This window comes from Rutidosis leptorrhynchoides, chromosome 2, assembly GCF_046630445.1.
Source record: "Rutidosis leptorrhynchoides isolate AG116_Rl617_1_P2 chromosome 2, CSIRO_AGI_Rlap_v1, whole genome shotgun sequence".
Lineage (NCBI taxonomy): Eukaryota > Viridiplantae > Streptophyta > Magnoliopsida > Asterales > Asteraceae > Rutidosis > Rutidosis leptorrhynchoides.
Window position 1 is genome coordinate 383,886,795 of NC_092334.1, and position 17,233 is coordinate 383,904,027.

The 17,233-nt window shown below is 32.6% G+C and overlaps 1 non-coding gene across 1 annotated transcript; it reads right to left on the reverse strand.

Moving 5' to 3' along the window:
* Positions 1 to 386: 386 nt before the first annotated feature.
* LOC139895232 (small nucleolar RNA R71) lies at positions 387 to 493 on the reverse strand. The gene has a single exon (XR_011775693.1). It is a non-coding gene; the product is annotated as a small nucleolar RNA R71 (small nucleolar RNA).
* Positions 494 to 17,233: the final 16,740 nt, after the last annotated feature.

The window sequence follows — 17,233 nt, forward strand, 5'->3', positions numbered from 1 at the left end:
TTATGGAGAATCTGGAACCTTTAAGTATGGAAAACCGAATGAGAGCTAAACGCACTGGCCAAGGTCACGCAATTACTCATCCTGACATTAATGCACCAGATTATGAAATCAAAGGACAAATTCTACACATGGTGACTAATCAATGCCAATTTAGTGGTGCGCCGAAGGAAGATCCAAATGAACATCTTCGTACCTTTAATAGGATCTGCACTCTATTTAAAATCCGAGAAGTAGAGGATGAACAGATATATCTCATGTTATTTCCCTAGACTTTAAAGGGAGAAGCCAAAGATTGGTTGGAATCGTTACCTGAAGGGGCGATTGATACATGGGACGTTTTAGTTGAAAATTTTCTTAAACAATTCTTTCCGGCATGTAAAGCCGTAAGACTTCAAGGAGAAATTGTTACGTTCACACAGAAGCCAAATGAAACTCTATATGAGGCGTGGACAAGATTTGAAAAGTTATTAAGAGGATGTCCGCAACATGGTTTAGACACCTGTCAAATAGTACAAATATTCTACCAAGGATGCGACATCACTACAAGGAAAGACATCGATATAGCAGCTGGTGGTTCTATTATGAAGAAAATCGAAACTGATGCTTATAAAATTATTGATAACACTGCTTCCTACTCACATGAGTGGCACCAAGAAAAAGATATCGTTAGATCATCTAAAGCAGCTAGAGCCGATTCTAGCCATGACATAGATTCCATTTCTGCAAAGATAGATGCTGTCGAGAGACGAATGGAAAAGATGACTAAAGATATACACTCAATACGAATTAGTTGTGAGCAGTATGGAGGACCACATTTGACAAAAGATTGTCTTAGTATTGAACTAACAATGGAAAAAAGAGAGAATATTTCATACATAAACCAAAGGCCTGGAAATAATTATCAGAATAATTATCAACCGCCAAGACCGATTTACAATCAAAACCAGAATTATAACCGAAATATTCCATACAACAACCAACAAGGTCCTAGCAATCAACAAGTATCCAACAATACTTACAACCAGCAAAGACCTAATTTTCAAAACAAACCACCACAAACCGATGATAAAAAGCAGAATTTAAAAGATATGATGACGAAGCTAGTTGAAACTCAAACGCAGTTTTTCACATCTCAAAAACAAACTAATGAATAAAATGCTCAAGCATTTAGAAATCAACAAGCTTCTATTCAAAATTTGGAACAAGAAGTAAGTAACCTAGCAAGGTTAATAGGTGAAAGAAAACCGGAAAGTTTACCTAATGATACAAATGCTAACCCCCGGAATGAAACAGCTAAAGCCATTACCACAAGAAGTGGTACAACACTTAAACCACCTGAAATACCTGTAACTTCTGATGAAGCTATTCCTACTCCACAAGAACCACAACCTGATCAAGATAAGGAAAAAGAACCGGTAGTTGAAAAGGTTAATGAAGATAACACAGCTAAGAATAAACCTTATGTTAAACCATACCAACCACCACTTCCTTACCCGAGTAAAATGAAGAAAGAGAAACTTGAAGCCGAGCAATCCAAATTCTTGGATATGTTTAAATAGATAAATGTAAATCTTCCTTTCATTGATGTGATTTCAGGAATGCCTAGATATGCTAAATTCTTGAAAGATCTAATCTCAAATAGAAAGAAAATGGAAGAACTCTCAGCTGTTACTATGAATGCTAATTGTTCAGCAGTGCTGTTGAATAAGATACCAGAAAAATTATCTGATCCAGGAAGTTTCACAATTCCATGTTTTCTGGGTAGTCTTAGTTCAATAGAAGCATTGGCAGACTTAGGTGCTAGTATAAATCTAATGCTGTATTCACTATACGCTAAACTAGACCTTGGAGAATTGAAACCAACAAGAATAAGCATACAACTAGCCGATCGATCAATAAAATATCCTAGAGGGATAATGGAGAATATGCTAGTTAAAGTTGGTACTTTAGTATTTCCAGTAGATTTTGTTGTTCTGGACATGGAAGAAGATTCTCAAGTTCCTCTCATATTAGGAAGACCATTCTTAAACACGGCTAAAGCAATGATAGACGTGTTTGGTAAGAAACTGACCCTAAGTATAGAGGACGAGAGTGTTACCTTTTCAGTTGATAGAGCAATGCAACAACCGCAATCTGCAGATGATACATGTTATTATATTCAAACTATAGATTCACATGCAGAATTATTAGAAGAATTTCCAGAATTACAAGGAACAGGAGAATGTTCTTTAGGAGAAGGTAATGAACCAATTGATGAAGCTGAAATGTTAGCTACACTAATAGCTAATGGATATGAACCAACAACAGAAGAAATTCAAATGCTAAAAGAAGAAGACATATATCGATATAAATCATCGATAGAAGAACCTCCGAAATTAGAGTTAAAGCCACTTCCAAACCATTTGGAATACGCTTATTTACATGGTGAATCTGAATTACCTGTAATAATATCGTCTTCTCTTACTGAAAATGAGAAATCACAACTCATTTTTGTGTTGAAAGCTCATAAACCAGCCATTGCATGGAAGATTCATGATATAAAAGGAATAAGTCCTTCGTATTGCACACATAAAATCCTTATGGAAGAAGGTCATAAAAGGTATGTGCAACGCCAACGAAGACTAAATCCGAATATGCAAGATGTAGTTAAAAAAGAAATTATTAAACTGCTAGATGCAGGTTTAATTTATCCAATCTCTGATAGTCCATGGGTAAGCCCAGTTCAATGCGTGCCTAAGAAGGGTGGCATGACTGTCATTACAAATGAGAAAAATGAGCTTATTCCTACTAGGACTGTAACAGGAAGGCGTGTATGTATTGATTATAGAAAATTAAATGACGCCACCAGAAAAGATCACTTTCCCTTACCTTTTATTGATCAAATGTTGGAAAGATTAGCCGGAAATAGTTACTATTGTTTTCTAAATGGTTTTTCCGGATACTTTCACATTCCAATAGCACCCGAAGATCAAGAGAAAACCACGTTCACGTGCCCTTATGGTACTTTTGCTTACAAATGCATGCCATTTGGACTTTGCAACGCCCCTGCAACCTTTCAAAGGTGCATGATGGCGATTTTTCACGACATGATAGAAGAATGCATGGAAGTTTTCATGGATGACTTTTCAGTCTTCGGTGATACTTTTGAATCATGTCTAGTTAATCTGGAACGAATGCTTATTAGATGCGAACAATCAAATCTAGTTTTTAATTGGGAGAAATGCCATTTCATGGTTAAAGAAGGCATCGTTCTTGGTCATAAAATTTCAAAGGAAGGAATTGAAGTGAATAGAGCTAAAGTAGATGTAATTGCTAAACTTCCACATCCCACCAATGTTAGAGGAGTTAGGAGTTTTCTAGGGCATGCCGGTTTTTACCGACGTTTCATAAAAGATTTTTCTAAAATTGCCACTCCTATGAATAAACTCCTAGAAAAGGATGCTCCATTCATCTTTTCAGATGAATGCATCAAATCTTTTAATATTCTTAAAGAGAAACTTACTAATGCGCCGATCATGATAACACCGAATTGGAATTTACCGTTTGAACTAATGTGCGATGCAAGTGATTTTGCAATGGGAGCCGTTTTAGGACAAAGGATTGAAAAACGATTTCAATCTATATATTATGCTAGTAAGACGTTACAAGGAGCACAAACGAATTACACAACTACTGAAAAAGAACTCCTTACTATTGTTTTTGCTTTTGACAAATTTCGTTCATATCTCATTCTAGCAAAAACGGTGGTCTATACCGACCATTCTACTCTTAGATACCTATTTTCGAAACAAGATGCCAAACCAAGATTAATCCGTTGGATCTTACTCTTACAAGAGTTCGATATTGAAATCCGAGATAAAAGAGGAGCAGAAAATCTCGCCGCTGATCATCTTTCTCGTCTTGAAAATCCCGAATTAGAAGTTCTAAATGAATCGGCCATACAAGACAACTTTCCTGATGAATATCTATTGAAGATAGATTATAGTGAAATACCATGGTTTGCAGACTATGCAAACTACTTAGTATGTGGATTCCTTGAAAAAGGATTATCGTACCAAAAACGAAAGAAATTCTTTAGTGATATAAAACACTATTTCTGGGAAGATCCACATCTGTTTAAAAGTTGTCCAGATGGAATAATACGCCGATGTGTATTCGGAGATGAAGCTAGTAAAATTTTAAACCATTGTCACACAGGACCAACAGGAGGGCATTATGGGCCTCAACTAACAGCAAGAAAAGTTTATGATGCTGGATTCTATTGGCCTACAATTTACAAAGACGCACACCTTCTTTGCAAATCCTGTGATGCTTGTCAAAGGGCCGGAAAAATAAGTCAACGTGATGAAATGCCACAAAATGTCATTCAAGTATGCGAAGTATTTGACATTTGGGGTATTGACTTTATGGGTCCATTTCCAAAATCTCATAATAATCTCTACATTCTCGTAGCCATTGATTATGTATCTAAATGGGTGGAAGCACAAGCTCTCCTAATTAACGATGCACGAGTTGTAGTCAACTTTTTAAAACGTCTTTTTGCAAGGTTTGGAACACCGAAAGCTTTAATAAGTGATCGGGGTACTCATTTCTGTAATAATCAACTTGAGAAAGTTCTCAAAAGATATGGAGTAACTCATAAAATCTCCACTGCTTATCATCCACAAACAAGTGGACAAGTTGAAAATACCAACCGAGCTTTAAAACGTATTCTAGAGAAAACCGTAGGATCAAATCCGAAGGAATGGTCCATTAAATTGGAGGATGCACTCTGGGCTTTTAGAACAGCCTACAAAACTCCAATTGGAACCACACCTTTTAGACTCGTTTATGGAAAAGCATGTCATCTTCCAGTAGAAATTGAACACAAAGTATTTTGGGCTTTGAAGACATGTAATCTTGATTTACATGAAGCTGGACGTCTACGGTTAAGTCAACTAAACGAATTAGAAGAATTAAGACATGAAGCATAAGAAAATTCATTAATCTATAAAGAAAGAATGAAGAAATGGCATGATAAAAGAATCAAAAGTTCAAAAGAATTTAAAGAAGGAGACAGAGTTCTTCTTTTCAATTCACGATTCAAGCTATTTCCTAGAAAATTGAAATCAAGATGGTCTGGACCATTCATAGTCAAAAGAGTTTTTCTATACGGAACGATAGAATTAATAAATTCAAATGGAATTGAATTTAAAGTTAATGGTCACAGAGTTAAACACTACATAGATAGTCCAATGGAAATCGACAATGAAGTTAATCACAATTTCGATACCACAGCTAACTAAGTGTGACGACCCAGAAATTTTCGACCAAATTTAAACTTTAATCTTTATATTATTCCGACACGATAAGCAAAGTTTGTTAAGTTAAATCTCAAGAATTTTAAACTGTGTTCATACATTCATTATAACCTCGACCAAATTCTGACGATTCACGAACCGTTATATATAAATAGATATGTACATGTATATATATATTATAACTTGAGAATATTAATAAAGTATTAAACGTATAATACTTTACACGAACGTATTTGTTTCAATATGATTTTTGACGAAAAAAATATATTAAATGATTGAATTATCAGAAACATTGAATTATGATTACAAGTCTCTGTTGAGAGGTCCACTATGATTTGAGAAAATCTATTCCTCTTAACGATATTCAGAATAATTTGTAAAGCTATTTATAAATAAAAACAAAAAGTGTCATTTACGAAAGTTAGACAAAAGTTAGTGGAGAATTGGTTTCCATATTATTCTATTAATCTACTTTCAAACGTACAAAGACGTTTTAGTTTAAAAAGAACTTTATTATTAAAACGTATATAACTTTTATAAATATCTAGAATCACTTTTGACAACTCATTACTTAACTAGTATAATAAATATAACGATATTTATATTTTATTTCATTAAATATATATAACGATTTAAATTAATATTATATATATTTATACGCGTATTATACATACATAGTTTTTTTATACTTTTACTATACTTTAACTTTACCTTTACTTTACTTTTACTTTACTTTAACTTTAATAATTCATATTTTAATAATTCACTTTAATAATTCATACTTTAATAATTCACTTTAATAATTCATACTTTAATAATTCACTTTAATAATTCATACTTTAATAATTCACTTTAATAATTCATACTTTAATAATTCACTTTAATAATTCATACTTTAATAATTCACTTTAATAATTCAAAAATCTATTATAAATAGAATTCAATAGGTTTCATTATTTTATAAAAACTTGAAAATATATTTCTCTAAACTCTCTCAATCGAATTACATATATATATTTTCTTTGTATTATTTCAAGATATTATTAGTATACATAAAATATTACGACGGAGTGCTGTCCGGGTGATTTCAAAATAGTTTTTTTGAATGAGTCGAAGCTAAGGAAATTATGGGTTATAGCTATGGAGGTGATGGGTATGGTTCATGGGTATGCTCGTGAGGTCAATCTAGTGTTTATCATCTCCGTTGCGTCTACGTACTTTCCTGCAATATTGAATCTCAATATTGATACGTTCGTGAATCCGAGTCCAACCTTGCACTTATTAAATGACGTTATATGTATTTTTACTATGAAATACAGTATTGTGAGTTTCATTTGCTCCCTTTTATATATATTTTTGGGACTGAGAATACATGCGCTGTTTTTATAAATGTTTTACGAAATAGGCACAGGTACTAAAACTAATTCTACGTGGGTTTAAACCAGAAATATACCCTTAGCTTGGTAACATTAAACTACTTGTCTATGTACGGTAGGCGCGAATCCTAAAGATAGATCTATTGGGCCTGACAAACCCCATCCTGACTATGGGATGCTTTAGTACTTCGAGGTTATTTTAAACACACCTGATCTGGTGTACTTCAGAGGGTAAAACATGAACGTTAAGGCTTGTTACCGGGTGCCTACAACTTATAGAATACTTTTATACACTTGCGAGTGTACATATATTTATAAACGGAAATCTTATGGTCTATTAATATATTGAAATGATTGTTATGATAAACCTATGAACTCACCAACCTTTTGGTTGACACTTTAAAGCATGTTTATTCTCAGGTATTAAAGAAATCTTCTGCTGTGCATTAGTTCATTTTAAGGATATTACTTGGAGTCATTCATGGCATATTTTGAAAGACGTTGCATTCGAGTCATTGAGTTCATCAAGATTATTATTAAGCCAATTATAGTTGGATGTATTATAAAATGGTGTGCATGCCATCAACTTTTGTTGTAAAGAAAGTTTGTCTTTTAAAAACGAATGCAATGTTTGTAAAATGTATCATATAGAGGTCAAATACCTCGCTATGTAATCAACTATTGTGAATCGTTTATAATGTATATGAACGGGTCCTTTCAATTGGTATCAGAGCGGTGGTCTTAGCGAACCAGGTCTGCATTAGTGTGTCTAACTGATAGTCGTTAGGATGCATTAGTGAGTCTGGACTTCGACCGTGTCTGCATTTCAAAAGTTTTGCTCATCATTCTTGTCGGAAATTACCTGCTTATCATTCTTAGTCTAGACACATCTTATTGCATTGATTGCATGAATAGTGTATAGACAAAATTCATATCTTAGAGTATCTGCTAATTCATATCTTAGCGTATATGTTACTGTAAACTTTGCCTGACATATTCCGTAAATTCCTCCGTAATCTACGAAACCTTTTGCTCTATATAATTAGAATACCACTCGATAGCCGGAAAATCATTTCATATCGAAAAATTCTTTATTCAATCGTACGAAATGGAATTCGTCATTAGTTCAAGTCCCTCGGATTCCGAAATGGAATCCCACTCAAGTTCCGAAAGCAGTGTGACCGGAATGGATCAACCAATTAGTCATCATCTATTCTGGATGAATTGGGGATGAGTTCGTAGCCTCCTTAATCATTGGAGACAAGAAGAAGGTGATCCCTTCCATCCACCACATTGCCCTCTTGGCGAAGAACCTGAAGCACTTACCGGTGAACCTATCCGAAACACCATTTTCTCTCTTATTTCTAGAGTATCTTGTCACGATTACATACTACACCAAATTCTAGATTTTATTTATCCGCTCGTCCGAACCGACAATCACCCCGGTGTAATAGAAGAAGTCAACGAGCTTTGCGCTCGGGTAGTAGCTTTGGAGAATATGGTGCAAAGGTTACAAACACCAGCAGCAGCACCAGCAGCATAAACAGTACCACCATCAACAACACCAACAGTACCATCACCACCACCACCAACAACATCCACATCCCACACCGCAACATCACAATCTGTATCTCAAACATCAACGTCATACGCCCTGTAAATATCCAGGAATATCAACAACAACAAACGATGAAGTATTAATTCATAAACTTCATTGAAGAGATATCTCTGCGGCAGTTATGTAATCTCCAAAATCTTAGAGATTATTTAATTCTGACCGTAAATCGGATGAGTGAACGGAGATGGTAGAGTAGAAACTTTGATCGAAAATGGTGTACGATTTACAAGCTAGAATTGTTTTACCAACAGCATCAACAGGACCGTAGCATCATCAACACAGTCAGTGCCGTCAGTATCGTCAGAATCAACAGCACCTGTAACAACACAAACTCTGTCAGTTCAAGAATCATTGTGGACATCATTACGAATCAACAACAAATATATTGTATCAACGAGTTATGAAGTATTAACTCATTTCCAATCGGAAGATTTATATGTATATTTTATATGTATAAATTTTTAAACCATAATAAATCTTTCCGTACTAAGCTATTATGTGTGAATCTTAACTACTCAGTTAATTTATATTACAAATATGCAATGATGTACGTCCTTCGTCCGCAACTTAACCATCGTTAATTACAATCTCTGTCTCAATTCAATAAAAAAAATCCAATTCATAATAAATCAAGTGTATTATTCGAATATATGTTTGATTTTACACTTTCATCATCGATGTACTCGAAACTTTTCAAATAACATCATTCGTACCTTGCAAAGTTCATAAGAATTTCACGAAAACCAACAAATAACAAAGTAATGATTCATAATTTCAATATTATTGAAGAAATACTTATGCAATTTATAAAGTTTTAGGGATTACTCAATTCTAGTTCCAACCATAAAACAAATGAGTTTAATTTAATATTAACTCATTAAATCTATGTTACATCTAAAGAAAATATACACATATATTTTCATAAAGACTGTAATAAACTTCTTTTGTACAAAATATTAATTGTGAAAATTTTTTTAATGGGTAGGTAATACCCGAGAGATATATAAATTCACAATTAATATATTACATTTTCGAAACTGATTCAGCAATCATCAACTATACTCCCTACTTTCACAACAATATCCATTCTTTCATATAAATCAAAACAATCATACTCATTCAAATTCAATTACATATTCTGAATTTGAAATCGCATAATTCAATTCGAAATATAACCAGTATCATCACTCTTAGATTCCTATATCTTTCAAAGCTATACTTTGACTTCAAAACTGTGTTAGAACATCATATGTATTAACGATTACAATATGTGCTCAAACCCTTCGAAATTCCTGAAGACACTTCAACTAAGGAACAATCGAGATGATGATCCAACCACATGTTACCCACAGTTATACACCTGAAAAACTCTCAAAACCCAAGTCATAGTTCGATACGTATCCGTGTTAGACCCTTTGGCATTTACTAGCTAAAATAACTCTTCAATTCCGTTTCAAAATAGACAGTTTTGTCACAGCTCCAGCAAGTCATCTTCGACTTCTTAATCAAAACAGTCTTATTATAACCTCGATAGATACGTTGCCCTTTCGCCAACGTTACCGGGGAATCGTTTATATTCACCACATTAGCAATAAACTTACCAACAACTTCATTGATCTTTGACTTTCCAAAAAAAAAAATCATTATAATTATCGAAACCCTATCATATACTCATTCGTACCTTATAACAAGAATTGACATACCAATTATTGAGAATCAGCAATCAGTATTTTGAAACCTTGCAGCATGTCTACATCAACAATTACATATACACACAACGTCTACCTCCAAGACTTACATTCTTTGAATGAGAAATTTCTAAAAAACACCCTAAACTGCGAACCAGTTCTCGAAATTTTGAAAAATGCTGATGAAGCAGCAAAAATTGTAAACGACCTTAACAGTAAAAAGTTGGATGATAAAGGATAGTATATTGGCAAAGCTCAGAAAAAGAGAAGCTTTGGAACTAGAAAACGGATTGAGCAAAGTATGAAGGAGGTTGTGGATAAATCACAAAGGCTGAACCTGCCTTCAAAGAATCCAAATGATTCAGTACTTGTTGAAGTCATTAACGAATACCTTGCTCCTGACTCTAAACCCCTGCGGACAATATCCTTCATCATCCTCTGATATTAGACATTCTAAGATATCATCGTATCTTTCATTATAAATATCATCCATACTTCTGAAGATATTTTTATAATTATTCTTATCTGAAATCATTTACCTCTTTGCGCTATCTGTATTATATCATAAAAGAAACTATTTTAGTTTCTAAATTCTGAAACATTCGAGTTTAAAATAGGAATATTCTTGAAGAAGTGTTGGGAGCTGAAGCATGAGTTAGTATAATATAATGACACTTGATCAACGTGATTATATTATAGTAATTCATGCTGAGTTTCTAAATGGAACATGATGATTCACATATCATAACGTCATCATGTGCTATGTTACACGACTCTTGTATTCTCTTTGATCTCTAAATATCAAGAAAATATCTTGATGATTCGGCCTTTTCCGAGGTATTCTGGTAATTTGACAAGTCAAGATCGTGTCATTACAATTTCCTTCCTAGAACATTAACAATGTTCATTCCAAAATTTATATCTGCGAATTCTGGACCATTACAAGCGGTGCTTAATCGCAAGAAGAAGAAACGAAAGGACAAAGCTCCGAACTAGAAATGGGAGTATAAATCATAGCAAATAGAAGAGAGCATTAACTGTGGATGACAATGATTATAGAAGAAGCAAGGACTTTGAAATATAAGGGAAGATATAAAACCCAACAACAACCCAGAAATCACAAATCGTATATATCAATGCATATAGCAATATAAAGACACGGGAGAACTACAAACACTATAAAACCAAGAGTATAGTAGAAGTAAATAGATTCTTCCGGAGGCAGATGAAAAAGAAGAGCGACCGATATGAAAGTGAGGAGTATATCAAGAATCAGCACTGGATGAAGCATATTGACAAATACTTTAAAATATGAGTTGAGAAGGTGTAAGTTGTAAGAAAACAAATGAGGTAGATTTATAGTGAAATATCTGACAGAGAAATCAAAATGGATTATCGCATTAATTCGAAGAGGATCATAATTTCCTTAATCGCCGAATAATCAAATCCAATATAGATTACAAAGATTTTCTTTTCGGAGATCAATCGTGATGACGTCAAAAGATACGACGAATCACTATTATCTTATTTCATTCATTTACGATAACTTCACTCACACGCTTCGAGTAATCGAATTATTTTATCCATTCTTCTTCAACATGATAAAACTCTATAATCGTTATAATAACATTCTCATTGTTAGTCATGACGACCTCTATCAAATTTCGGGGACGAAATTTCTTTAACGGGTAGGTACTGTGATGACCCGGAAATTTCTGACCAAATTTAAACTTTAATCTTTATATTATTCCGACACGATAAGCAAAGTTTGTTAAGTTAAATCTCAAGAATTTTAAACTGTGTTCATACATTCATTATAACCTCGACCAAATTCTGACGATTCACGAACCGTTATATATAAATAGATATGTACATGTATATATATATTATAACTTGAGAATATTAATAAAGTATTAAACGTATAATACTTTACACGAACGTATTTGTTTCAATATGATTTTTGACGAAAAAAATATATATTAAATGATTGAATTATCAGAAACATTGAATTATGATTACAAGTCTCTGTTGAGAGGTCCACTATGATTTGAGAAAATCTATTCCTCTTAACGATATTCAGAATAATTTGTAAAGCTATTTATAAATAAAAACAAAAAGTGTCATTTACGAAAGTTAGACAAAAGTTAGTGGAGAATTGGTTTCCATATTATTCTATTAATCTACTTTCAAACGTACAAAGACGTTTTCAGTTTAAAAAGAACTTTATTATTAAAACGTATATAACTTTTATAAATATCTAGAATCACTTTTGACAACTCATTACTTAACTAGTATAATAAATATAACGATATTTATATTTTATTTCATTAAATATATATAACGATTTAAATTAATATTATATATATTTATACGCGTATTATACATACATAGTTTTTTTATACTTTTACTATACTTTAACTTTACCTTTACTTTACTTTTACTTTACTTTAACTTTAATAATTCATATTTTAATAATTCACTTTAATAATTCATACTTTAATAATTCACTTTAATAATTCATACTTTAATAATTCACTTTAATAATTCATACTTTAATAATTCACTTTAATAATTCATACTTTAATAATTCACTTTAATAATTAATACTTTAATAATTCACTTTAATAATTCAAAAATCTATTATAAATAGAATTTAATAGGTTTCATTATTTTATAAAAACTTGAAAATATATTTCTCTAAACTCTCTCAATCGAATTACATATATATATTTTCTTTGTATTATTTCAAGATATTATTAGTATACATAAAATATTACGACGGAGTGCTGTCCGAGTGATTTCAAAATAGTTTTTTTGAATGATTCGAAGCTAAGGAAATTATGGGTTATAGCTATGGAGGTGATGGGTATGGTTCATGGGTATGCTCGTGAGGTCAATCTAGTGTTTTTCATCTCTGTTGCGTCTACGTACTTTCCTGCAATATTGAATCTCAATATTGATACGTTCGTGAATCCGAGTCCAACCTTGCACTTATTAAATGACGTTATATGTATTTTTACTATGAAATACAGTATTGTGAGTTTCATTTGCTCCCTTTTATATATATTTTTGGGACTGAGAATACATGCGCTGTTTTTATAAATGTTTTACGAAATAGGCACAGGTACTAAAACTAATTCTACGTGGGTTTAAACCAGAAATATACCCTTAGTTTGGTAACATTAAACTACTTGTCTATGTACGGTAGGCGCGAATTCTAAAGATAGATCTATTGGGCCTGACAAACCCCATCCTGACTATGGGATGCTTTAGTACTTCGAGGTTATTTTAAACACACCTGATCTGGTGTACTTCAGAGGGTAAAACATGAACGTTAAGGCTTGTTACCGGGTGCCTATAACTTATAGAATACTTTTATACACTTGCGAGTGTACATATATTTATAAACGGAAATCTTGTGGTCTATTAATATATTGAAATGATTGTTATGATAAACCTATGAACTCACCAACCTTTTGGTTGACACTTTAAAGCATGTTTATTCTCAGGTATTAAAGAAATCTTCCGCTGTGCATTAGTTCATTTTAAGGATATTACTTGGAGTCATTCATGGCATATTTTGAAAGACGTTGCATTCGAGTCATTGAGTTCATCAAGATTATTATTAAGCCAATTATAGTTGGATGTATTATGAAATGGTGTGCATGCCATCAACTTTCGTTGTAAAGAAAATTTGTCTTTTAAAAACGAATGCAATGTTTGTAAAATGTATCATATAGAGGTCAAATACCTCGCGATGTAATCAACTATTGTGAATCGTTTATAATGTATATGAACGGGTCCTTTCACTAAGTGTGGGGAGAATCAAGTCTTTAAAGGATAATATGTATTTCTGTTAGAGTTAGATTTTCTGTTTTCGTGTAGTTCTCGAAAATGGGACCCGAATGGTCTTTCCCTAGCAGACCCTAAAGAACTAGTCTTCTCCCCCCATTCTGAATATTTATTTTTTTTAGGAAATGAAGACTGCCTGTGAACTAAACCATGGTCTAATGCTACATGCTTTGATCACTAAACGTAATAATGACACACTTTCGAGTGATCTAGTATCAGTAATCAGAGAAAGATTGGACGGAGTAAGAAAAGAATCCAGATGCGAAGATAATAAGTTACAATTTGGTAAAGGAAAATCAAAATCCGCAGCGAAAAGAAGAGCACGACACCTTGAAAGATGTCACAAATGCGGAAAATGGTCACATGGAGGTAAATGTTCAAATAATCAAACCTATTCAAATACCGAATTTGTTACTTTATGTAGAGACGGACCGTTCATATGTTTAGAAGAAAAAATACTGAATGCTCGAGGTTACGCCTATGTAGCTATGGAAAACCAATTAAACCGACTATCTTATGAATGGGATAGATCATATAACTAAGAATACTATCTCAGAGGTAAGTCTGTACAGTTTTTATTTTTTATTTTTATTTTTAACCTTTTGATAATAAACGCTAATTTGTTCGCTATAAAGTATTAAATTGGTATTGAATAAAATTAGGTTTGGCGACCGAAATTATTGATATCATTCAAAAATTTATTACATCACTGCGAAATTTAACATTTATTCTTAAGGTATAAATATCTTTAATCAATCAACCCAAAATATTTCAAAAATTCGTCATGAGTTAAATTAGGTCATGGAACCGAAATTACTTTACCGAAAAGAGGGGCGCATATTTTTATAATATTTGATTGATTAAAGTGGGATAAAAGCCAAAAAAAATTTTAATTTTATTTTTTACCATGTTTTTAAAATTAATATATAAATATTAAATTAATATTTTGAACTTTGTAAAATCAATATATTTAAGTTTGTAAATATTTGAAAAATTAATCTTTTTAATATAAGTTTGTATGTATAAAAACAAAAATATAATATAAGTTTGGTGTAAATTTATAATATGAATTTTTAATTAAGTTTAATATGAATTTTTAATTTTATGCATTTTAAATTTAAGTTTGGTGTGAATTTAAAAACAAAAATTTACTTTATTTCGCTAAGTTAAAAATATGATTTTTAAAATTCGTCGTGAGTTGAAGACTAGGTCGTTGAACCGAAATTGCTTTACCCGAGGGAGGGACGAGAACTTTTATTATCATTATTTTTAATCTTATTGAATTAAAGTATGCCAAAAACATTAAGAAATCCAAAAATCTTTACTTTTAAAACCGCGCTTTGATTTGACAAATTTTAAAAATTTTGTCGAGGGACAGACTAGGACATCGATCCGAAACGCCCTCATCCTAAAAAGAAACAAATTTTTAAAATTTTATTAATTTTATGTTTTATTAAGAATAAGGTTTTATAAAAAAAAAAAAAAAAAAAAAAACTGAAAGTACTGTACCTGGAACCCCATGCGATCGCATGGGGTTTACTCTTCAACCTCATGCGATCGCATGAGGCTGGATTCCAGGCCAGTTTGATAAAAAGAACAGCTCGCTGTTCTGCACAAAAAACACACACACATATACGAACCAACCCCAAAATCACCTCTAAAATTCGCAATTTTCCACCGTAATTCGTCATTTTTCTTGCTCTAATCATGCCTAGATTCTCATTCTTCAGCAAAATGGTAAAAATTACACCCCTAAACTCTATAAATTCCTAGTTTTTGTGATAATTACCAATTTTTTACCTAATGCAATTTTGTTAATTTCTAGTGTAATTAGTGTTAAATTGTTAGTATTTTATGCATGTATAACTTAGATTGATGCTATTTAACATGATTTGAAGCCAAAAACTTCAAAATTTTTAGAAATCTAGGGTTTGTGTTCTTGAGCAATTTGGGGCTTTTTGATATAAACAGGTTATGGCCGATTTTTGTCATGAATTATTGCTAAATTGAGTAGTGTAACATGTTTAGATAGTTAAATGATCCAAACATTGATCCTAAACATGATTTTTAGAGATTAAAGTGGACTTTTTAAGTCCAAAATTCATGAACTTGATTAATTTGATATATTTGCCATTTGAGACTTGTTTAATTATTATTAATGACTATTTTGACATGTTATTTGAGTTAAATACTTATGAATTTTGTATACATTTTTATATGTGCTTATTTGAAAAGTGTAGAATTGTGAAAAATTGTGAAAATGTGTATAAGTTTAATTTTGATTTAACATGTTATAGTGATTGTTTTAAGTTGTTATTTTGCTAACACTAATGCATATTTGGATGCACAAATTTTGTGTTTAATGTGTTTTGTAGAAAGCCGATACTGGAGGTTCAGGAGCATCATCATCTAGACGACCAGCACCAGCACCAGAACCAGAACCAGAAATGCAACACGAACAACAACCACAACAGGAACAACAACAACAGCCTGATCAGCACGTACCTTATTATGATCCGGTACAGTTTGTTGATGAATTCAAGTATTCCCAATGAGGCCGCCAGTAGAATTCCCAACGATTCCTGAGCACACTCTGCATCTTAATCTGAGATTTGATAGGAGATGGAGAGATTACGAGACATATCAAAGGAACAAATTCAAATTGGTAACAAAAAATGTAGAGGTGCTAAGGGTAATCGATTGGGCCCCTTTGGAAACGGTCCATCTAGCTGACCGTGTTAGACAGCTTTTGGTACAAAGGTATGGCAGTTCTTCTTTTACAGATTGGGAACGTCTTTTCACCATTCGGAGACCTGTATATAAGGAATGGTGTGTTGAGTTGATGAGTACTGTATCACTTGATACAAATATAGTTAGAATAGATGATAGAAGATTTCTTAGGTTTATCCTTGGTGGTAGGAAGTACAGAATGTCCATGCTGGACATGGCCAGGGCCTTACAGATATATACTCCTGGTGAGTTGCTATTACCCGATTGTACAAATTTGATTCATTATGGTGAAAGGGTAGATAGTAACTTTGACCCTGACGCCATTTGGAGGCGTATGTCACATTTTGATGTTTTTACACGAGCAGGAGGACACTCCTATACACATATTGACAGAGCCGAGCTTCGTATTATTCATAGATTTTTGGCTAACTCGATTACACAGAGAGGTCACAATAAAGAAAAAATTACCTTACATGATTTATTCTACCTAAAGTGTATTCGGGATCCTAGAAGCTTTGTCAATATCCCTTACTATGTTGCTTTTTATTTATCTAAAATGGTAGAGGGAATGCAGGACGGGAGTATAATAGGAGGAGGTATTTTTGTTACTCTCATTGGAGAGTATTTAGGTGTTGATAGGAACCAAGGGGGTCCATTACAACTTTATAG